We start from the raw sequence: 23698 nt of genomic DNA, 5'->3' as shown, positions 1-23698 counted from the left end.
AGTCTTAATGTGCTGGTCATCTTATTTCTGTGACCACTGCTGTATTGCCCCAACAGTCCCACAGCAAACATCAGAGGGAAGGTCTTTGTCTTACACTATCCATTCAGGGTTGGCCACAGCACAGGATGAGTGAGATTTCAAGGACTGAAGGAAGGGCCCCTTCGGCAAGAAGCTCAGTTTGCTCCTGAAAGTTTTCCTTTCCCATAACAGGGGCAAAGTTTTCATCCTGTGTTGGAAATGAGTCTCAAAACACAACTGCCCTGGAGGGGACACACAGCAACACACGCAAAGGGCAAGTCGCTCATGTGAACCAGAAAAAAAGGCAGCCGGAGGAAGGCCACAGCAAGGCCACGGGCGGGGTTGGGGGTGGCGTCCAGAGCAAACGCTGCCACATGCCGGTTGCGCCAAAGGAAACCATGCAGTCAGCTTTGAAAATAAAGACCCAGGAGTCTATGCTTTCCAGGATGAGCCAGAGTGTTTTCTGTGGGCTGGTGCCTGTTTTCTTACTCTGGTCCTTCAAGGTGATGGTGGGGCAGTCGGAGGAAATGGGACATGGCATGGGAAAGAGCAGGGCTGGCACTGGGAAACGTGAATGGTTTGGGATCCAAGTGGAACCTTTGTGGACCATTCTCTCTGGAGTATAAGATGCCCATATTCACGTCCCCAGCTTTTACATAGCCCCACACTGTGCTGCAAATGGCCAGAAAGTGTAATTTCTGAAAAAAAAAAAAAAACCTTATTCATAAACTCTAAGCCTATGAAAAGGTTTGAAATTGCCTTCCTCCCACTGAAGGCTCTTTAGTGGCAGAGGTGGAGAGGTAGTATTTAAATTAGGAAGGGAAGCGCCTTCTGAGTAGGAAAAGAACCTAATATTTATTGAGCATCTGTTGTTTACAAGGCATTTATTGAATGTCACTATACATAAGGTATTTATTATGCATCTCCTATGCACGAGAGGCATTTAATGAGCATCTGCCATATTCAAAGGACTGCTCAAAGAGTTTCGATTTTGCCTTTTGATAACCACTCAGTGTGGGGATTATTGTTCAATGTGGGTGAGAAAACTTGGGCTTGGAGAGGTTTAGTAGGAGAGCAGACACTTGCAGTTAAATCCATCTGACCCCAAAATGCTTTCTACTGTGCAAAGCAGTGTCCTAGCAAGCAAGTGTTACAGAAGCAGAAGGCTCTCTTTAACATCTGTGTCAGTGAGGAGCAATGGCCTTTTCTAACATCAGCTAGGTACTTAGGGTGTTCCAGGCTCTGTTCTGAACACATGGAACGTAATTCATTCACTTAAGCCGATGCCAGTCCTTTGAAGTAGATTCCACTGTAAGCTCAATTTCCCAGATAAGGAAACTGAGTCAGAGAGAGGCTAAGAAACTTGCCCAAGGCGTCTCAGCTCATCAGTGGCAGAGGTGGGATTTAATCTCAGTGGTCCGCTTCTCAATCAGTGTGAAAAACTCGACCTCCAATGAATGAATTAATAATGGAAATATTATCCTGGTAACACCTGGGGAGAAATTCTGAAGGAAAAATTAACCTCATGTGCAAACAGATGTGATGGGTGGCCATAGATGAGGCTGGATGGCCAGGCTGGTGGAGATTTTGAAAGACAGACTGAAGAGGGCTTAGCTGAGGCCTGCCCCTCGGCTGCAGACACTTCTCTGGTGGAATATTTAAGATCACATCACTCAGACTTTGGGAAATGTACTGATTGTCGTCTGGATATCTTATCAGCGCCCACATATCAGACCACATTCCTAGCTGCCCCCGTCAGAAGCTGGAAGGCTTCCTTGATGCTCTGGTCAGACTCTCCTCTCTGCTCTTCCCCAACATTTGCCAGCAACACACTATGTTGTTCTACATATCTAGACATGGATCGCTTCTCTATCTCTTCTGCCAAGGACATGGTCTGGGCCATCGTCACCTCATGCTTAGATTGCTGGGATAGTCATCTGCTCTCTTGTCCCCTTTTAATTCACTCTATAAAATACACGTGGAGTCTTCTTAAAATACACATCAGCTCATGCCTTTCTCTCCCCTACTCAAAATGCTTTAGTTATCGTCCATTATATTTGGGAGCACATCCCAAATCTCTGTTGGGGTCTTGGACTGCCTACACTGGCTGGTTCCTGTCTCCCTGTTCAGCCTCATCTTGCACCTCTTGGTTCCCATCTCCTTCAGTCACTTTGGTCTTTCCCAGCTCCCTTCTCTGACAGATCCTTCACATCAGTGATCACTGCTGCCTGACACACAGTTTATAGGGCTATTTTTTTTTTTCCCTCTGTGATGCTGGGAATTGAACTTAGGGCACATGTTAGGCAAGCACTCTACCACTGAGCGACATTGCCAGCCCCCTAGGGTTAATTCTTACCCACATTTCAGTTCCAACTTAAATGTCAATTGTTCACAGTAGCCTTATTTGACTTCTCCAATCCAAAAGATCTTCCTCTATTAGACTTTCTCATGGGGCCCTATAACTTTCACATCATGACACTTTGGACATTTTATAACTGATAATATTTGAGTAGGTACTTATTTGTATAGTTTATTTCCCCACCCAATTTAAACTTTAAACTCCATCAGGGCTGGACATTTGGGTCCCCACTATATCTTGTGGGTCCACTGAAACAAAATGGACATTCAACAAATATTGACGTGGTGAATGGCGGGAATGAGCATCTCTGCTGTTAATCCCCCTGGGAAGAGGTCGGTCTGGGGAAAGGGATGAACTTTTCTTGGCCATGTGGAGGAAGGCCAAGCAGAAGCTGGCCTGGTAATTGGCCTCAGGACAAGTCTGGGTCCTTCTGATGGCTAAAAAAGCTTTGTATTGTACTCATTATGTTATCTCCAATATTTCAGTATAGTCCAACAAAAAGCATAGTTTAATTTCAACTCTGTTGTTTGGTAATGAGAAAGAGGAAATATCCCACACAGCATGAGGAGAGATAAAGAAGAGAGCGATGTCTTTCCTCAAGGCCACGGGACGGGGGTGGTGGCATGAGTAGTCACTTGGCAGAGGGCAGCCCTGTCCTGGCAGTTCCACGAGGGTCTCAGCAGCAGAGAGAGTGACAAGGTGACACGAAGGTAAGTCTGAGATAGGAAAATCAGGGTCTGTTTCTGTTTCTGAGCACACAGAGGTGGCACCCTGATACCCTGCAGAATAGCCCGGGGCCCTATTGGAGAGGGGACTAACTTCTGACCATTAGGTATGAGAAAATTGGGCACTAAAAGTAGATATGATCTTATTCTTTGGCCATGGACTAGGGAGGTCTAGGACATTTTGGTAACACTAAAACTGGAATACAGTGTTAAGACTGAAGCTTTAAAAAGAGGACTTAAAAAAAAAAAAAAGGCATATTGGGGGTATGGAAAAGGTTCCTTGGCTTCACTATCATTTTTCCCTGCCAAATAAAGTCTGGGAACTGGGTATTTTTCTCTAAGTCTATTTCCTTTCCTTTACAAGTATTTTCTTGAGCTTTCTTTCTTTTCTTTTTTTGTACCAGAACAAGCAAAGGCTGTTTTGGAAAATGTCCTTATGCTTGATGCTTTGTGTCTGGTGAGATATGAGCTCACTAGCTGGGAGTAGCCATCACAACTTCCTGATATACCAGTTTCTTAAAAGATCATGTAGCTCGTGGCCCCGCCTCCTCACTCCCTGGCCCTTCTCTAAACACCCACAACATTTAGACAAACAAAACAGATGGTTTCATGGGAATCGTAGGTCTGCTTTAATTCTGGGGCACTAGAACTATTACTAAGGGTCTATTCTTTGTACTCTCTTAGAAACAAGAAAATCGGGAGAGAGATCTTTTAAAGGATGATAAGAACCTCTCTGAGAACTCAGTTACTTCCAGATGCAATATTATCTTCCTGGGAAATGAGACAGGCTGGGAACCCTAGGAGAGAAGCTGCAATTAAAAGGCCCCCAATTTCCTTGGTGGTTTCCCATGTCTGCCACTGTTGTTACTTAGGAGTGAAGGGTTTTCAGGTCACTGTCTTGTGTTCCTTTTGTGACTCCCACAACACTTAATGATGATTGCTAAATGAATTATTCCATTTTGGTGCATCATTCATTCCTTGCCCCTACTATTGGTCTGAGCACATGTTATGAACCAAGCATGTTGGCTTGTAGGGGTAGTGGAGGGGGAGAATTAATCACACTAACTTCTGGGCTTTTTGATGATCTGGGAATTTTTCTATACTTTAGGAAGATTACTTTCTGGGATTCTGGTTGTACTGTGACATCTTGATAATATTTGCTGATGAAAACCTTAAAGGATTAACACATACATGCATATCAAGAAGCACTTCAACAAGCTTTTATCCCAGTATCCTACTGATACTTCTGCTGCCAAATCCCCCTTGGAGTGTTTATCATGTTTTTTTCTACAAAAACTGCCTCCACCACCACCCCAGAATAACCCGACATCAGCTCTGCATTTTCAACGTCCTTGTCTCCTTGTACAAGAGCCTTTGAGGAATTGCACTTTTCTGAACTACCTCACAGTTGTTGGCTTTGGAGTCTCAGCTTATACAGTAAACATAGGTCAATAGTTACTACCACTAATGCTTCACTCATAAATGTTTCTAGATGGCCGATGGCTGCGGATTCATGATTGAAAATAAAAAACGTAGTGAACAGAATGGAAAAACAGACTAAAAACAATTTGCTGCTACTTTTGGAGTAATAAAGTTCTGCACAAAACTGTTTTTATTTGTTTATAATTTATGTAAATCATAGTTTCTTTGGGGGCTTTTACTTAAGGATAAACCAAGATGATTTATGACAAGGTGCATGCAGAACCAAGTCTTTCTCTATATTTTTCAATGCGGTGTAATTTACATGTAGCATATACATGCATGGAGTCTGTTTTATTTTACTCTATAATTGTTGTGTTTATTTCTGTAAAGGTGTTCATGGTATTCCTTTGTCTTCCAACATCTGTAGGATCTGTAGTAATAACCCCTTTTCCATTCCTGGTATTATTTGTGAATTGTATTTTCTGTCCTGCTTTAAAAAGCTAGGAGTTTGTCAATTTACTCTTTTAAAATACTCAACTTCATGCTTTGTGGCTTTCTCTACTTGTCTAGTTTCAATTTTCTTTTCTTATTTACTATGATTTTGATGTTTTTCATTTTTAGTTCCATAAACTAGAGAAAGAAATCACTGGTTTCAAATCTTCTAAGCTGTTCTTTCCTAAGTACTGTGTTAGTCACAGCCGACAATGCTGGCACATTAGGGTTTTATTATCATTCAGTTGGGAACACTTTCCAATTTCCCTTGTGATTTTTCTTTGACCCATGGCTTGTTTTTGACACATGGATCTTCTTTGATTACTTCTTATCTTTAGTAAATTCTTTTGATCTTGGCATCAACTTTGTCTAAAATCAATGCAGCCATTGCAATGTTACCATGATTAGCATCTACACAGTGTATCTTGTTCTATTCTTTCGCTTTACCCTATCACCATACTTATATTTAAAGTGAGTGTCCTATAAATCTTAGGTAATAGAGTGCAGTTGATTTTTACACTGATGTCCCCAGAGACCATGCCTTCCAGAATTCCTCTCTGTGGAGAGTCCCCTCCTACACTGGCTTTGCACTTGGCCGTGTTGCTTGCTTTAGCCTATGAGACATCAGTAGTGTCTTGACAAAAGTCAAGACACCTGTCCATGGGAGTTTGTCTTTTTGGAAGACAACGAGGAGAAAACCTGGTCTTCTAACCTCCTTGGGAATGGAAGCCCATATTGAAAGAGTGGTCCTCCGCTATGCCAGATGTAATATCTGTCCTAGCCCAACCCAACTTCCTCACCAGCTAATCCTACAGAAAAGGCAGCTTCATAAATAAATCCAGGTGAAACCAGTACAAGATATTATAATTTCAGACTAATAATATATGTGGTGTTTTTAATTGATGAAGGATACATTGGCTCTTGCTTCTTTATCCAGTGCGACATTCTCTGTTTTTCAATTGGCATATTTTGCATTCTACATCTACTGCAAATATTTACAGGGCTGGAATTGAAATGACCATCTTGCTATCTTGACATTTACTTCATAATGGTCACTTTGTTTCTCTTTTCCTCTGTACTTTTGTATTGATTAAATATTTCTTGGAATTTCATCTAATATCATCAATGAACTTTTTAAAAACGTAAAGCTCTTCGTAGCCATTGTTATCTACTTCTCCTCCTTCTCCCTCTTCCTCTTCCTTTTCTTCTTTAGCAATTGCTCTGTGGATTACAATATGCATACTTGCTTTATTACAGGTTACCATAAGTTAATATTTTGATACCGCTCAGATAAGAGACAACTCTCTAATATTATATTCATCTACAAAACTCCCTCTCATCCTTTGTGCTATTACTGTCATACATTTTATTTCTATATTTGTAATGAACTCCAGAATACAGTAGTCCCTTCTTATCTTCCAGGGCTTTGCTCTAAGACCTGTAGATGCCTGAAACCTCTGACGGTGTTGAGCCATAAAATATATGAACCATGCATATATATCTATATATATAGATATAGATATAGGTATAGATACAGATAAAGGTGTTTTTTCCTCTGCATCTGTCTAGTATATTTTATATTCTTCCATCTAAATTTACTCCTGAATCCATGCAATCATCTCTTGCAGTAAGTGGTATGGTGTCACTCGTTTCAGGAGATCTCTTGCTGAAGTCTTCATATAGGCTCAATGCTTTCTCGCACAACACGATGTCATCATTTGGAATGCATTTTCTGTTTATGTCTTCCACCCCTAAATTTATGCCCTTTCCATCTTAACTAAGCACTTACGCAGGATGCCTGTAACATTTACAATTTGAGGTATAAAAGCAAGACCAGCAAAAATTTTTTCTTTCTTCACAATTCTACATGTAGAAGATTCGTTCTTACTATAGATCTCAGAAATCTCAGCATAAAATTTTTTTCTCTTTACTTGTGAACTTTTAACTTTTCAACTAAAGGCAACTCTTTATGGCTTCTCTTGGGCATATTTCAAATAGCCAGCATGACTATTCTTGTACTTTGGGGCCATTATTTAAATAAAATAAGGGTTAGCTGAAGAAAAGCACCGTGATAACCTCTACAGGCAATCTGATAGTCAGAAGAGCTAAGTGACTAATGGGCGGGTAGTATACACAGTGTGGATACACTGGACAACAGATGATTCACATCCTTGGCAGGATGGAGCAGGACAGAGCAAGATTTCATCACACTATTCAGAAAGGCACATGATTTAAGACTCGTGAATTACTTCTGGAATTTTCCACTTAATATTTTCAGACCATTTGACTGTGGTAACTGAAACCAGGGGAAAACAAACCACAGATCGGGTGGGGGCAGGGATGACTACTGTACAGTGTTAGTATTTCTGTTTTAAACAGTCAATTGTCCTTTTATGAAATTAAGATAAACAATAGCCTTTTAGATTTTCCTAAGTATTTATAATTTCTTTTACTCTTTCTTCTTCTCCTTCTCTTTCTTCTCTTCTCCTTCTTACATCTAATTTTCCCCTGGTGTCACCTTCCTTTGGCCTGAAGAAGTCCTTAATCTTTTTTTGTTTTCAGTAGAGCAGGTTTGCCGGTGATAATTCTGTTGTCGGCAAATGAAAATGTGTTGTTACTTTTTCCCTTAAAATGTTTTAATATTGCCTTCAATTTTAAAGATATTTTAGCTGAATACAGAATTCTAAATCGACTTTTTTTCTTTCATCCTTTTAAAGCCATTTGTCCTTCGTCTTTGCATTTTTTTATGAAAGTAAGTTATTATTTTCAATATTGTTCCAGTTTGCAAAAAGTCTTTCCCACTTCTCCTCTGACTATTTAAAATTTTTTTTCAGAAATCTGACTCTGGAACACTTAGGTGATGTTTTCTTTGCATCTGAACTGTGTAGAAGTCTCTGAGATTCTTGGATCTAGGTGGGGAATGCCAGGTTTGGTATTCTGATTATGCAAATACTGGAACACTGATATCAACCCACAAATCACAGGAGCTGGTTCATTCTTTCCTTCTACGGCCCAAACTATTTCCCTTTCCTCTTTCAGTTTGGATAATTTCTATTTACTTGTGTCAAAATTCACCATCCCGTCCCTGCAATAGCCAATCTGCTTTAAAGCCCACCTAAAGACTTTTTTATTTCAGATGTTATATTTTTCTGTCCCTCCCCCCCCACCCCGTCTGAGGGTCGGGGGATTCGAACCGTGGTCCTTGCGCATGCTAGGTGAGCGCTCTCCAAGAGGAGCTATCTCTTCAGCTTCAGATGTTATATTTTTGGGTCCCAATTTTCACTTGGTTCTTTGAGTCTTTTTTTATAGCATGTACCTTCCCTGGTTCTAGTCACTTTTCTGTGAATTCTTTAGTATTTGGAATGGTTGCTTTCAAGTCCCTGTCGGCTAATGCCAATACTGAGCCATCATCCGTGGTTTGCTTCTATTACTGTGTTTTTCTTTACCATGGGTCACATTTCCTTCCTCTTTCCCACCCTCATAATCATTTAATTTGTGTTTTATACACTGTGCATAAAAAAGCAGTGGGGGTTTGTTTAGCACATTGATTTGTCTCGTTTCCTGACTGCGGATGGAAGCCCTTATTCTTTGTGAGCTGGGCTGAGGGGCTGGCCACTTAGGCTCCTTCTTGAGTTAGGTGGAGCTTTCCTGGGGCCCAGCTCTAATTAGGGTGTGCTCCCTGTTATTAGCCCAATGCCTGGTCTGCTGCCCTCTCCTGTTTTTGTGCTTTTTTTCAGTATTTGAGTTGGGGTTGGGTTAGGTGCACTTCAGACGTTTTCTTCCTGACCTTGCATTCAGCTCTGCTTACTCTGGAATCGAAGTACTATAAGAATCCACGTGACCGTGCGATGTCTTTCTGTTTTCATCAATTCTTTCACTGTTATTTTCTTTGAAAAAATGCAGAGGTCTGCATGGGTAGGGGTACGGTGAGGCTGAGCCTTTTTTTTTTCACTTCAGAGTCTGACCCACCCTCGAGGCATGCAGATTTTTCTTTATCTCTGTTCATGGCAGACTTACTCTCTCAACTGCCCCATCCAACCTCAAGTATGGTGGCTTCTGTGGATCTCTGATGAGCTATAACGGGCTTGTTTCCCTCTAATTCACTTCATCAGTGCTTCCTGTGTCTCTGCCAGCCCCATGGAAACATATGAATTTTATTTTGTCTGGGCCGTTCTGGTTGACCATGGAAATGAAGGTTTTTCACATCTCCATATGCTAACCAGAAGCAGACGAACCCTACAGGCTATTAAATATTCGTGACTGCACATTTGCTTCAAGGGAGGAGGCAAAACACTAGGGGCTGATTACCAGCATATTAATATACTTTAGTATGTCTCATCTTTTTTAAAAAATCCTTTTTGACCCCCACATATTCCCTGAGCATCCCTCTTCACGACACAGTTTCTTAAAACTCACTTCCTTACTTCCCTGCCTCTCCTGATGGGGCCTCTGGTCAAATGTTCAGCGACGTCTGGCTCTTCACACTGAAAGAGCGAGACCAAAAGACTTGTGGGAAGCTCCGTGGGCCTGGTGGGTATGTCAGTGGGTGGATGACTGGCTTTTGTCAACAACCCTTTTTCACTGAGGATCTTCAAGTAGCAGTGTAGGTACATTTTTTTTTTTCCTCTATGACATTTATTTTTATAGGGAAGTAGTTTTCACACTCTTTCCTTAGGTGTCAAGTCTGGAATTGGGCAAGAGGGGAGGCTGGAAGCAGTGACATTTGTTATGCAGATGTTTCCATGATCAGTCTGTGTCTGGTGTCCCTGACCATGAAACAGATATTTCTTATGCAATCTGGCCAGGGGATATACTTCTCCTCCCTGGTGGAGGTAGAGAAGGGGTAATCTTTAGACTGTAGCAGCAGGAGGTGAGGGGTTGGTGGCCCTGCAGTTTGACAGCTTCTTTGGTGAGCCTTTATGCAATATCCCAGTTTTCACTCTGGTCCTTCATTGCCCTCCGTAGCACCTGAAGGTTGTCGGTTCTGAGCTTTGCGGGTGTCTGGGAGGCTTCACAGTTTACTCCTCTTCTGCAGGGTGACATTCGACTTTTCTCCACACTGCCCTATCATTTATCACTCTCCTTTCTCCTTCCCCCTCAAATATAGTGTTTTTATAATTTAAATATTTCTCAGCTCCTTCATGATGAGCTTTGTGTTTTTGCTTCAAGTTGTTGGTTCAAGTATTCCTGGTTTGGGGGGGTGGTGCTTTCTTTTAGAGAAAGGAGTGAAAAGTGTCTTTATTCCTCATTTTAAAATTCAAAGTTTTTGACTCTTCTGCTGTCTTTTGTCTCCACAGCACTGCTAAGACTTCTGCCAGCGTCCCCACATTGCCAACCCAGTGGTCACTTTTTGGCCTCATCTTAAGCCACCTCTTGCAGCAGGGCACATGTGACTCCTCTATCACCTAAAACTGCTTTCTTCTTTTGATTTCCATTACACCATGCCCTCTCTTACCTCACCAGTTCTTTCTCAGATTTCTATGTAGGCTTTTTCCTTCCCTTTTAGAATTTTAAAGGTAAGAATGTTCTAGAACTCAACACCACCATCCCCCACCCCACCACCACCATTCTCACACCTACACTGTTGTGCAGAGTGATCTCATTCTTCCCAGGGCTTCAGTACCAAAGTCTATTCAAAGCAGCACCAACTTGGGTGGAAGATTTGTGACTGAATTCCAGTTCCGTCACTTCCTGGCTGTGTCAGCTAATCTCCCTGAACTTCAGTTTTCTCAAATGTGCAACAAAAGTGTGGAACTCTAAGATCTACCAAGTCTCAGAAGACTACATCTAATATTAGGTGGAGATCAAAGAGAGTGAGAAGAAACAGAATCTGGCCATGTGCTAGGAACTGGAAAGGTCAAACTGAGCAGATAGGAGTAGCCCATGATGAGGATCTTCAGTTCACCAAAAGAGCCCACCAAGGAATTTCCAAAGGTTGTAGCTTAAGCTAACACAAAGGTCAGGAGGCTTAGTTTACTCTCAGGGTGATCATTTGTTCAAACTCCTCTTTACTCAGCTCTGTTAGGTGCAGTGGTTTCACCATGTGGTTTCCTGTGGTCCCTCCCATTTGTCTTTTGAAACACACTCTGTAAGACCTTCCCCATCACTGACTCTTTTCCTCAGCCAAGTCATGTTTTGCAAGAGATGGGAATAATGGAGAGTGGGCTTTATTTTCAGGACTGCCCAAATGTGTAGTTTTCTCTTATGAGAACCTTCAGTTCCATGCTCCTGTGAGTTCAAGAGAGACTGGGTCTCTCCTGGTGCTGGTGGGCATCTAGAATGATCAGCATGATGGACTGGAGTTCAGTGCCACTGACCACAGTGAGGGTTGGAGGGACACAGGAGACTTGTGGAGCCAGGACCACCTTCTGGGATGGAAGCTGGGAATGGATACTCTGAGGTGGAGGACAGGCAAGAGCCTTCTGTTGTGGTCAGGTCATATCTGTTTAGTGTAGGCCAGCATAGACTACAGTTCTCTACTAAAGGTAAGTATTTTCTATCACCTTTGCAGCAATGCTGGACTGCAAAGATGTGGGAGTGGGAAGGAACATACCAGATCCATATCAGTTAACCCAATCCGTAAATCATATGTGGGCATGATCTGTTTGTGAAGAAGAGTTGGGAGATAAGACCTAGATATTGAGGGGATGTGGGGCGACAAGAACTCTTACAAATCACCCTTGGTGTGAAAACTAGTGCATCTCCCTTAGAGATCAATTAAGCAATACCTAGTGGAGTTATGTATTCACATACGCTTAGACCTAGCAATTCTCTAGTTATGTAACATAAAAAAAAAATTCTTGCTTCTGCCACTCCACTCTTCAATAGGACACAAGTACAGGGATGTCCACTGCAGCATTGTTTATAATAGTAGAAAGCAGGAAAAAAACTAATTGCCCACAAATAAAAGAACACAGAAGGCACAGGGTGGTACATCCCTCACAGTGGAATCTAAAGCACTGGAGAAGTATGCAATAGTTAAAATAAGCCAAGCACATGTGTCTACATGGAAAAGGTCTCAGAAATATGATGTTAAGTGTGAAAAATAAGTTCATGAAAAATACATGCATTATGAGCATATTCTATGAAGTTTCATCTGAAAATGCTTATGGGCATATAAAAGTATACATCTATGAAAATGATAAACCCCAAATTCAAGATAGCGATTATCTCTGCTGAAGAGAGAGAAGAGAACATGTACATAGGAGGTATTACCTGTAACATTTTATTTCACAAGCATGGTGGTGGGTAAAGGGAGTTCATTAACCTTTTTTCCATACTTTTGTTACACCTCAAATATTTAATAATTTAAAAACACTTGTTGAGGTGAGGAACAAAGGTGGGATCTGGAGTTTGTGAGGAGTCACTCAGGGTGTCTCTAAGGCAGCACCAAGTTCAAGGCTCACAGGTCACCCCACTGGCTGCTAGACGTGAAGATCAGGTGACAAGGGAGTATCACTGTTGATCAAAACCAGGATTACTGTGTTGGGCCACAGAAAGTTTCCTGGTTTGGGGTGCCACCTTTGGATATGGGAATGCCACCGTGCTTTGGTTCTGTTGTCTACTTCTAAAGTTTGCTTTGCTGCCTTCAACCAGACAATAGGGATGTTTCTGGATGCTACTCTGTCAGTTTTTGTCCTTTATTAATCTGTATTTGCCACATGAGGGATAGTAGGTGGATCCATGAGAAATATTTCCTGAGCACCTCTGAAGTGTCAGGGTCTCTGCTGGGCACTTGCCATACAAGTATTTGCAAAAGCCTCACAACACCACCTGATGATGGGCATTATTATTTTCACTGAACTGTGAGAAAACAGATTCAGAGAAGTGCAGTAACATGCACAAGATGGTGGATCCCAGATTGGAACCCAGACTGGGTCCTGGTGCAAAGTGTGTATTCTTGCTATTTCGTCTGCAGTGCCCAAACTTGGTATATAATAATGCCCTGTACACAAAGACACAGAGAGCACTTTTTTTTTTTCCTGGAGCATAAATTATACTCCAAAATTTGAGAAAGAATTCAATATAACTTGTATATCATATCAAATATTGGCATATTAAGCAACTGAATATAAATGTGCATGAATTTTTGAGATGAAAGAACTCTGAAGAAATTCCTTGCTTTCAAGAGCTCCATCACAGGATACCCTGGGGCCCCAAGGGGTGCCTTTGCCCTTTCTTCTACTAACAGAAGCACTCCAGAGGAAGAGTTTGGGAAACACGGGACCACAACACCCTCACAAGTCAGTGTGTTCCAGGATCCGTTCACCTACCCATAGGTGGGTTCTTGTTATGTTAGTCATGATTCAACCTGGAGAGCTCTTGGACAAAAGATCCTCTGAAGACAAAGTCTGCACATTCTTGTCTAGAAGAACTTTTGCAGGAACCATTAGACCAAGGACACAGTAATTTTTATCTGGTCTCATGCTGAAACTGAAGCAGTACTTTCCACCGCTATCTCTAACAGGGGCAGACTGCAAAAATGTTGAAACCTTCAGAGAAGGGCAAGAACCAAGGAGGGCAGGGCCTTGCTTTTGGAATAACTGTTGGATATGCTGTGATAACTGATGATGGGGTTTGTCTAGCTACTTCTCAAAATCCCTAACAACCACTATAATAGTAACGATTGCTTATTGAGCACTTACTGCATACCTGCATTGCTAATTCTTCCAACACTTCTGTGGGGTAGGGACAATTTAGCATCATATTAATTTTACAGATAAAGAAATGGAGAGCACAGAGAGGTACGAAATTTGCCATGGACTTAAACCACATGCTATTATCTTTCAATAGCCAGGACAAGAGAATAAATCCGTTCTTCACTACTTTGCCATTTCTCTGGATTTTGCCATGAAGCCCTCTCACAACTGAGTGCACACTACCTCAACCTGGAATGAATCCCCGTTCTTTCAAGCACCACATATGTGCCGACTCTTCTTTCTCGTTGTTTTTAAATTTAGAAAAGGCTTTGAGAACTATGTCTCTTGGTAATGGCAACCTGTAATCATTCTGCTCCAGGAATCAAGTGATGCGTCCAGAATATGTCATTTTCCCCTGTGACACTAATGTCAAAACCACATGCTCAACCAAACCAAAGGATGACTGAGAAGGAGAGAGAAGTGTGGTCTCTCGGTTTCCACTCAGCAGTTTGAGCCAAGCGTTCCGGGCTTGCACTCTGCCTCCTTAAGAAATAAGCAGGATCCTTAACCTCGTCACCCATCTGTGAAATGCTGATGGCACCTCTTTACCTCGTTGTGAGGACCATTTCCAAGTTCCAGCTTTCAAGACCACGAAGATGAGATGTGTGGCCTGGGCTTTCAGGGAGCTGTTTCCCTGAAGAAGTCAAAAAGTGTTTGGGTGGCAAATTGTGTGTTCTTGGATTTGTTTTTTTTAACAAATTTAAAATTGTACATAACAGTAAAATTGTGGGAAATCCTATAGCAGAGTGAGTAAGCATATCCACAGGGAGGAATGCCTTCTGGATCAGACCCAGGCTCCTACACTTGTGCAGCAGAGTGGCCTTGAGCCTTCTCTGCCTCACTTTCCCCATAGAATACATAGAATAAATGAAGAGATTCTCATAACAACCTTGTTAGGTGGGTGCAATTATTTTCCTTTATAAGAAATGAGGAAAGTATTCCAGGTTATTGGTACATAGTAAGGTCTTAAAGATTATATATGCCTACATAACTATGTATATGTATGTGCATATACATATACCTATACATAGAAGCAATGTGTACCAGGTAGGCTATGGAAAATGATGGAAAAGTCACTGGATATAATAATTTTAATTTTGTAAATAAAACAAAAACCTGAGCTGCCTCTGAGTATATGAATGAATTTGGGCAAATAACTTAATCTCTCTGGGAATCCTTTTCCTCAGCGGTAAAGTGAGGTCAGTGGGTTGGGTAAAATAAAGTAATTCTTTGACACTTGGTTGTTCTGTTAAGCTTTGTTTTTTAATTTTGCAAAGTTTGGAAGAAATGGATATTTCCAGTCAAAGATAATGATCTTTTTAACTCACTTCTCTTTCCAAATTGCTGTAGATAAAACTAGTGCAATCAAGAAAATGTGTTTTCCCTGCTGGTAAATAGGCAGAGGAGTCGCACTCACTGCAGGAACAGAGCTGCTGAGATCAGAGTGAGGGAAGGACCCCCCCCCCCTCCCCCGGAGTCCAGGTCCTGAGAAGAGGAGCCGGTGGTGAGACAGGGAGAGTTCTTCACAGGGATCCAACACCTGTACCTGACCATCTTCCTTTGGGTTCCAACTTCTTTACGTTGGAAAGACTGCTGGGTCTCTAAGAAAAAATGACACTACCTCTAAATGTACCCATTTTCTTTCCCTTGAGATCTTAACATTTTCAACAATGAACTTACATAGTATCTAACAGAAGCCATCTTAAGTCCTGGAACTAAAAAGCCCAGTTGGTTCCTTTTTTCAGAAAAGTCTCAGTGCTGGACAAAGGAGGACTAACTTTAGGAATTTGAGAAAATATCTCTCTGAAATAAACTCATGTGAGAAACAGAGGGAGCCGAACAAATTCTAATTCAAATGTATGATGAAGACAGTCCATCATTAAAATAAGAGCAAGGTCACACACACAGAGAAAAATAAGGAGGAAGAAAGTATTCACAGAGATGAACAATATGTGTCAATTGAAAACGCAAAGTGGTGAAAAGTCAAGTATTCCAAGAAAAGAAACAATCTGAATTAGTAAATTAGAGAACCAGTAAGAACTACATCTCCAGAACTTAAAAAAAAAGATAGATTAAAAATTAGAATATAAGAGATGTTTGGTTAGATTAAAAAATCTAATGAACAGAAGAACAGTAATGATAAATAAGAGAAGCAAGACGTTTTAAGCTGAAGAAATTTAGGCGTCTGGGTAGAATGGCTTACGTACTGTACAAAATTAACAGAAGGTCTCATTCTTAGATATATTCTGTAGACATTTTTTAAAAATATCCAAGACAAAGAAAAAAGCTCTACAAGCATCCAAGATGAGAAACTGAAGAAATAAAGCTACCAATGAAGAAGAAAAGTATTAAACTGGCACCTCTCATTTCTCTGCTACAAGCAAAGCTGTTAATGGGTCTCTGTCTTTAGGAAACTTAGAAAAATGGTCATCAAGATATGAGAATTTTATATTTAATTAAAAATTTACCTGGAGGTGAGTAAACAGAAATTCTCAGACGAATAGGGACACAGAAACTGTAATATTCACATACTTTCAGGAAAGTCTTACTTTAAAAAAGACTCTGCAAACTGAAAAATTAAGACAATAATAAAAAACTTCAAGTACTGTAAAGGAAGAAGTGTGTGTGTGGTTCATATATATTGAATGAAATCAATGAATCTTACAAGTTTAAATAATAATTTTTGATATGCTTACAAAATATAATGCAAACATTTCTCTAAAAGAGTCAGCAAGAAGAATCTAAAGATATTTAATTTTGCAATTTACAAAGGCAAAACAATCATTATAAGAATGAAAATAAATTATACTTTTTAAGTTAGTTGAAAATTAGACAAACTAGCAAAGAGGGACGAAAAAATGAATAGGCCAATATATATCAGAAAAATACAAACAACATTTAAATTTAATATTATGAATTTTGGACAAAAATATAAAATAAAAAATGAAAGATGACAAAAGACTATTTTACATGCATTAAAATGCACTCCAAAAATAAAGATGCAAATGAGCTAAATAATATGGTATAAATAATAAAAGCACTATGTTGGAAATTCAAATGAAATAGTCATGATGGCAAAATTTAAAATGTTTGCCTTCACAGATCACATAAACAAAAATATATCTGAAAAATTTAACTAAGATATTTATTATATGAAACTTTGTATTCATCAGGGTATAAATATTTTCTAACATCTTTGGATGATAGATAAAATTTGGTCATTTAATAGTTTATCAATAAAAACTAAAAAATTTAAAAAACTAAAATAACCTAAACCACATTCTCTGAATAAATTCAATGACTCTATAAATTGAGAAAAGAATAACCAAAAATCATGTGAAATTGGTGAAACACCTTCCTAAATCATTCTAAATCAAGGAGAAAATTATAAATTATAAATCAAGGAGAAAATTATAAAGAAATTAACAACAACGAAGCCAGGATATGTGAGAACATGGGAGGTTCAACAACCATGATCAGATCTAAAGTATGATTTATAGTAATATATAGCTTTGATTATTAAGAAAGAATAGAATAGAATGAATCAAATTCTATCTCAAGAAACCAGGAAAAGATGACACATAAGGAGCACAAGGAAGGAATTAATAATAGCAAAAGAATAAAATAATAAATCATAGCATTCTTAAAAATACACAAAACAAGTAATGAATAAATTTTAGAAATAAATCATTAGATAATTAGGATAAGAATCAGAATTAATAAAATGTTTTATTGAAACAGTGGGATAAGAAACACATCTACAAAACCAATCATTTCCCCCAGTATTTCTTAAGCTTCTTCTGGGATTTCTTAAGCTTTTGTTGGAGTCACAGGCTGCTTCTGATACAAACCACATCCTCTCTCCATAGAAAACCTGCTGACATGCATATTTCTGTAAATCATTGTATAGAATTCAATAGAAGCCCATGAACCACAAACTCTAAGTTCACTGCGCTAGTGAACAATTCAGACAATAAAACAGAAAAATATTTCATTCACAATGGAAGCAAAACTTTAAAATGCCTGGGAATAAAGTTTACAACCATTGTAAGAAATCGACCTTAAGAACAAAACCTTACGGAAGGACACAAAGGAGAAAGTGATATGTCCTTAAGTAAGAAAATAAGCATAGTATAATAAAAATGCAGAGTCATTGTGGCTGAGATTAATCTGTACTTTTCATACAATTCAAATAAAAATCCCAAGGATATTTTGGAACATAAAAAAGTATTTAAAATGCACATGGTTGGAAAAATCCACTAAAGACCAAGGAGATTTTTGCCCAATATTAGAAATGAGAAGGAACTGGTCCTCCAGATGTTAAAACTAATTAAAACAATGTGGTCTGAGTAGCGAACCAGAAAAAGAATAGAATAGCAACAGAATAGAAAATCCACCAATGGACTTAAATCTCTCAAAGAGTTTAACTTTTTAATAAAATGGTTGGTAAAAAAAAAAAAAAAATCCCACAATGGTGTTGGAAAAATTGACACATCAGTTGGGGGAAAAAGTTGGATGTTGGACTTGTGTCTTACAAAATAAATAAATTTTGGAAAAAGTAATGATTTAAATGAAAAAAAAAATTAAGAATACCTTAAGATACTCCTAAAAAGGACAATAGCAGCCCAATCACAATTAGGAATAGGTCTATAAAATTTCTGAATAATATATGGAAAATAGGATTCAGATATATATGAAAAGAATATATCATAACTACATACAACCAGAAATATAAGAATAATCCAATATTTAAAAATCTCTCTAAAGAATTTCACTGCTCCAGTAGGTAAAAGAAAAAATTACAACCATGTTAATAGATGACAAAATACATTTGATTAAGTTGGAAATCCATTCTGGATTTTTTTTTTTTTTTTTTTTTTGGGTGCTGGGGATCGAACCCAGGGCCTTGTGCTTACAAGGCAAGCACTCTACCAACTGAGCTATCTCCCCAGCCCCCCATTCTGGATTTTTTGCCCATATTTTTATTCATGCATTATAATTATACATAATGGTGAGACTCGTGATTACATATTTGCACTTACTCACGATATAACAATATAATTTGGTCAATATTATTCCCCAGTATTACCCCTTATTTCTGATTTCTTTTAAATAAATTGTTGGACTTCCTTGACATGTTCTCACTTCCAAATGATGAAATATTTGAAGTGTTTCTGTTAATGTCAGAAATAAGACTCTTCTTGCAGTTTTCTGGGAATCACATGAGGAAGTTAACCCTATACCATTTCATTCTACATACATCAACATTATATACTCTTATGCTAATGAAATGACCTGCAAATTTTGTGGCCACTCGTCAATCGTTTAAACTGAGGAAGCTAAAACATCTTGGAAGTGCAACATGATATGAATCAGAGTGCATGAGTTGGACCCCACTTAGAATCCAGAAATTAGAATTCTCGTTCTGCCATTTACTAGTTATTTCATCTCAGCAAGGTATCTAAATTCATTGAACCTCAGTGTTCTTATCCATAAAACTGAAGTAATAGCAGTCAAAACCACAATATGCTTGCTACTGCCTGTTTCTCTGACTGATTACCCAAAAACCATTGGTTAAAATAAAAAGCAACCAACATGTAAAGAGTTCAAAAAGTATGCACAGCTGGTGGACTGGGGAAGAGCATTAAAACCTGGCCCACACAAAGGGAGTTCCAGATTGCTTACCTCTCTTCCCTTACGGCCTTAACCTGAAGCAGGGGTCTTAGTCACATGGCAGTGGCTGAGATGACACCTTTTTAGGTCAAGAAAATCCCCACATTTCTGGGAATTCCTGGGAAAGAGTCCCTTCTATGGGGAAACTCTTTATCTTTGTCTTTTCCATTCCTGTCTTTGCCTAGGGGAGCCCCAGTGGAGAGCTGTATGGCATTGATACAGGTGGTCAAGACTCCAACAGAAATCATGTCTTTCTTACTAGAGAATTTGAGGATGGGTCCCATTCTCAAAATGGGTCAGATAGCGTGTGTGGGGGGTGATCTTTAAGTTGGAGAAGGGATCCCCCAATTCTGTATATGAAGTTGTATAAGTCCCAGGATCAACCCTAGTGGCACATGTGCAATTTTAGACTCTGGACACATCCAAGAGTTCAGTAAAGGCTTTGAAAATTGAGCTGACATTGAAACCAGCAGCCATAGAAGAGATAGAATTTGTGGTCTGAACCTAACCAGTATGATTGTGTACTGAAGAAAAAAAAAAATCAACATTTTCCAGAGGATTTGAATACGATCCCCAACTAAACAACATAAAATTCAAAAATTTTGGGTTATACTCAAAAATTACTCAACAGACAAAACACCTAAAAAAACATGATCAACTCTCAAGAGAAATGATAATTCCTCAAGAGAAAATATAAGATGATGGGATTATAACACAGACTTTAAAACTATCTTCCATGAGGTCATAGGAAACACACTTGAAATGAAGAGAAAGATTGAAATTTCCTAGCAGAGAAATAAAACCATCAAACAGAACCAAATGGAAAATTTGGAACTGAAAAACAATATATCTGTAACAAAAAATTAAGTTGATAGGCTCGACAGTTGAGAGAAGATGACAGAGGAAGGAGTCAGTGAACTTGAAGATTGATCATCAGAAATTACCCAATATCACGTGATGAACAGGCAGAAAAATTGAAAAAAAGAAGTGAACAGAATTTCAGGGCCATGTGGAACAAAATCTAAAGGCTATCACTTGAGTCATTGGAGATTGAGGAAGAGGGGAGAAAATGATTGGTACAGAAGAAATACTTGAAAAGTAATGGCTGCAAACTTCCCAAATTTGGGGGGAAATACAATTTTATAGATCCAAGAAGCTCAGCAAGCCAAAGTTGGATAAACTTGAAAAAAAAAAACCGTGCCCAGACACATACTAATCAAACTGCTGAGAACTAAAGATAAAGAAACCTTAAAAGCAGAGAAAAACAGTACATTATATATAAAACAATAATTAGAATGAGTACAGTTATCATCAGAAATTAGAGTAACTGGTTATTCCATTCATAGAAAACGATACATAGGACTGGGGCTGGGGCTCAGTGAGTGGTAGAACACTCGCCTAGCATGCATAAGGCCCTGGGTTCGATCCTCAGCACCACATAAATAAAATAAAATAAAGGTTTTGCATCCATCTACAACTAAAACAAAATATGAAAAAAAGAAATGTTACATAAAGTGCTTAGACAGATATCACAAATGGTATGGTTATTTTAATTATAGTTTCTTCACTACATCTTAACACATTACATTCATTTTCCAATCTATTCAACTTCCCCATAGTTTTCCACTATGCATATTTGATCCCAAAAATTGCATGCAAGTACATCTTAGATATTATTTCTTTTGACTTACTCCAAATCTTTTGCTATTGTTGAAATGAGAGTCTTTGCTAATTCATGTCTTGTATTTAAACAAGTTTAAAAAAAAACTCATAAGTTTTTTCAAATATTACACAGATAAAATGAATCTTTTACTGTCTTCCAGAGAAGACAGTGATCTTACAGTGAAGATCAAATGAAATATGCAGAAAAATGTATAGATTTCTGTGTTCATCTAAGCACTGTAAGTCATGTAAATCATAAGCAGTAATAGTCTCATTCTTTTGGACAGTATCCTAAGAAGGGATTTGAGAGAGGTCTCTTGCCTCTCTCAAGAGATAAGGTTGATAAGGTCAGATATGTGCAAGTGAACCTCCCTGGGTTCTACCAGCTGACCCACGGTCAAGTCAAGCAGTCACTAAGTGAAGCTCAGAGTCTTTAACAAGACATTCCTGTCTATTGTTGGATGCACATTTGGCCTGTATTGAATACTACTTCCAGCAAAGTAGAGATTCTAAACTCAGTCATCTCTTTGGAACAGGAAACATGCAGTAGCATGTTTAAGGTACAAAACCATAGATTTCAAGTAGATTCAGAGGATGAAAATTTTCAACCAGCACAAGTCAAAATGGATCAGAAAGCCTAGGCATTCTGATGTTGTTTATAAATCCCTGACCCCTGTGATCCCCAGCTTCCCAGAGGCTGTGAGCAGTAGCATACTAGTGTCTACAAGTGATACATGAACTTGGTCTCTCCCTGCCAAATGTGTATACATGGAACAATAGTCAGCATGAAGCTACACGATAACGTCTCCGGATGTGAAGTACAGGTGAGATCTGATTTGGGTTTTGATCTGATAAACATGGACATCCCCCTGCAAGGAAGGTCAGCACCCATCAGCAAGTATTAGCTTTAGAATTACCAGTTATCCAAGTAGGAGAGGAGTGGGCAACCAATCCATGACAGCTGATTTAATGAGCCATTCACAATTCACTCTACCGGATGGGTGCACACAAACATGAATGGCTCTACCTTTGAGACAAACATGGGCTGCTGGCAGGATCAACCAGGTTTTCCCTGTGTTTAGTTCCCAATCTCTGAATAGAAGACACCCCTACATAAAAGATACAGACTAAAGGCATCATATAAACACTGAGTAAGCTTGGGAGTCTGGCAGATGGCGAGAGACATTCAGATTTTCAAAATCCTTGGCCAATTCTAAAGGAAAGCCACACAGGTTTCTTGGGTCTAATGATTATTTAACAGAAGGCTGGCAAGATAAACCAGAACTAACGCGGAGCCTTTTAAAAATGGGGTTTCTGCGTATTGCACTAACATGCAAGCATCCAAGAAGGAACAGAATTTGAAAACATCTATAAAATATAGAATAGCTTGGTTGTAGATGGGAAACAAAGGCATGGAGAAAAGTGGGAACTAGCTTAGATTGGCCTGATCCGAGCCAGAAAACCTGACTCCGCCCTGTTACTCTGTCCTTATTTCTGTAAGAATGTTATAGCAGGAAGTTTTCCTGCCCTCCCTCTACTTTCTGCCATGACTTGGACATGGTTTGAGTCCTCTAAAGTTTCACACGCTGGAAGCTCGGTCCTCGGCAGGCAATGTGGGCAGCTGGATCTAGTGGAAGGTAATTAGGTCAATGGGGACAATGCCCTCAGAAGAGGTTGAAGTAGCTCTTGTGGACCCAGGTTGGTTCCTGCATGAGTATGCTGTTACAGAACAGTCCGCCTGGCCCCCAACTGTCTCTGGCTTCCGCCTCTTCATGTGACCTTTCCTTCTTGAATGTACTCCCACCACAATGCCATCAGTCATGTTAGACATAGACAGAAGGCCCTCACCAATGCTGAAGATGCTGGTGCCACGTTCTTGAATCTCCAAAAATGTGAACGAAAGAAACCACTTTTCTTTATAAAGTACCCAGCCTCAGGTATTTTGTTCATAGTAGCAAAACATGAACTAAAATACTTTCCTTCTCCCAACATGTACATATAGAAATCTGCCAATCATCCCTGTTCCCCACAATGCCTCCTCATGTGGATTTCATCACTTTTTAAAACTTGTGTAGTCATTAGTGTAATAAAATTGTTCTCTCTCCTCTCCAATACATCATCCTAACTATGAACAAATGACATATCCCTGCTGTCGTTAGTCTTCATCTTCAAGTAAAATGTGGTAAAACCCAAGAATATCTTTTTAAGTTAGGTCTAACCACTCCTTTTAAGTGAACATTTTTCTTTATCTGATTCAATTTTTTTTTTTTTAACTTTTTAGTTTACCATAATCCCTCCCTTTCCATTCTCTTCCTTGGAAATTACATATGATAATATTTCAAGCTCTTGCTTCTCTTAGGGTACACTCATTATATCTCTGAAAACCTAATCAAAAAAAAGAAAAATCTAATTCAAATTGAAGAAAATACAGTCTCCCAAGAAGTTGGTTTGCTAACATTTTGCTCCAAGTTAGCAAACTGAATTAGCAAACATAACATTTATCTTAATATGATTTGGTCACTGATAAAATTTCAACATTAAAAAATTCTATCAAAAACCACAAGAGAATAAAGTAGGAGAAGGATCCAGATACAAAGTTCAAGGCTTCAGTTAAATGAGAGAGCTGTTAGATTAAAATGATCGACAGA

General features: G+C 39.2%; 1 protein-coding gene across 1 annotated transcript in view; it reads right to left on the bottom strand.

Moving 5' to 3' along the window:
* The window catches only part of Antxr1 (ANTXR cell adhesion molecule 1), a 225591-nt gene that overhangs the window by 169074 nt on the left and 32819 nt on the right, over positions 1 to 23698 (bottom strand). The gene's annotated exons all lie outside the window — the stretch shown is intronic.

Source organism: Sciurus carolinensis, chromosome 13 (genome assembly GCF_902686445.1).
Source record: "Sciurus carolinensis chromosome 13, mSciCar1.2, whole genome shotgun sequence".
Taxonomy (NCBI): domain Eukaryota; kingdom Metazoa; phylum Chordata; class Mammalia; order Rodentia; family Sciuridae; genus Sciurus; species Sciurus carolinensis.
The sequence above is the reverse complement of the archived record's forward strand: the minus strand, read 5'-3'. Positions and strand labels throughout refer to the sequence as shown.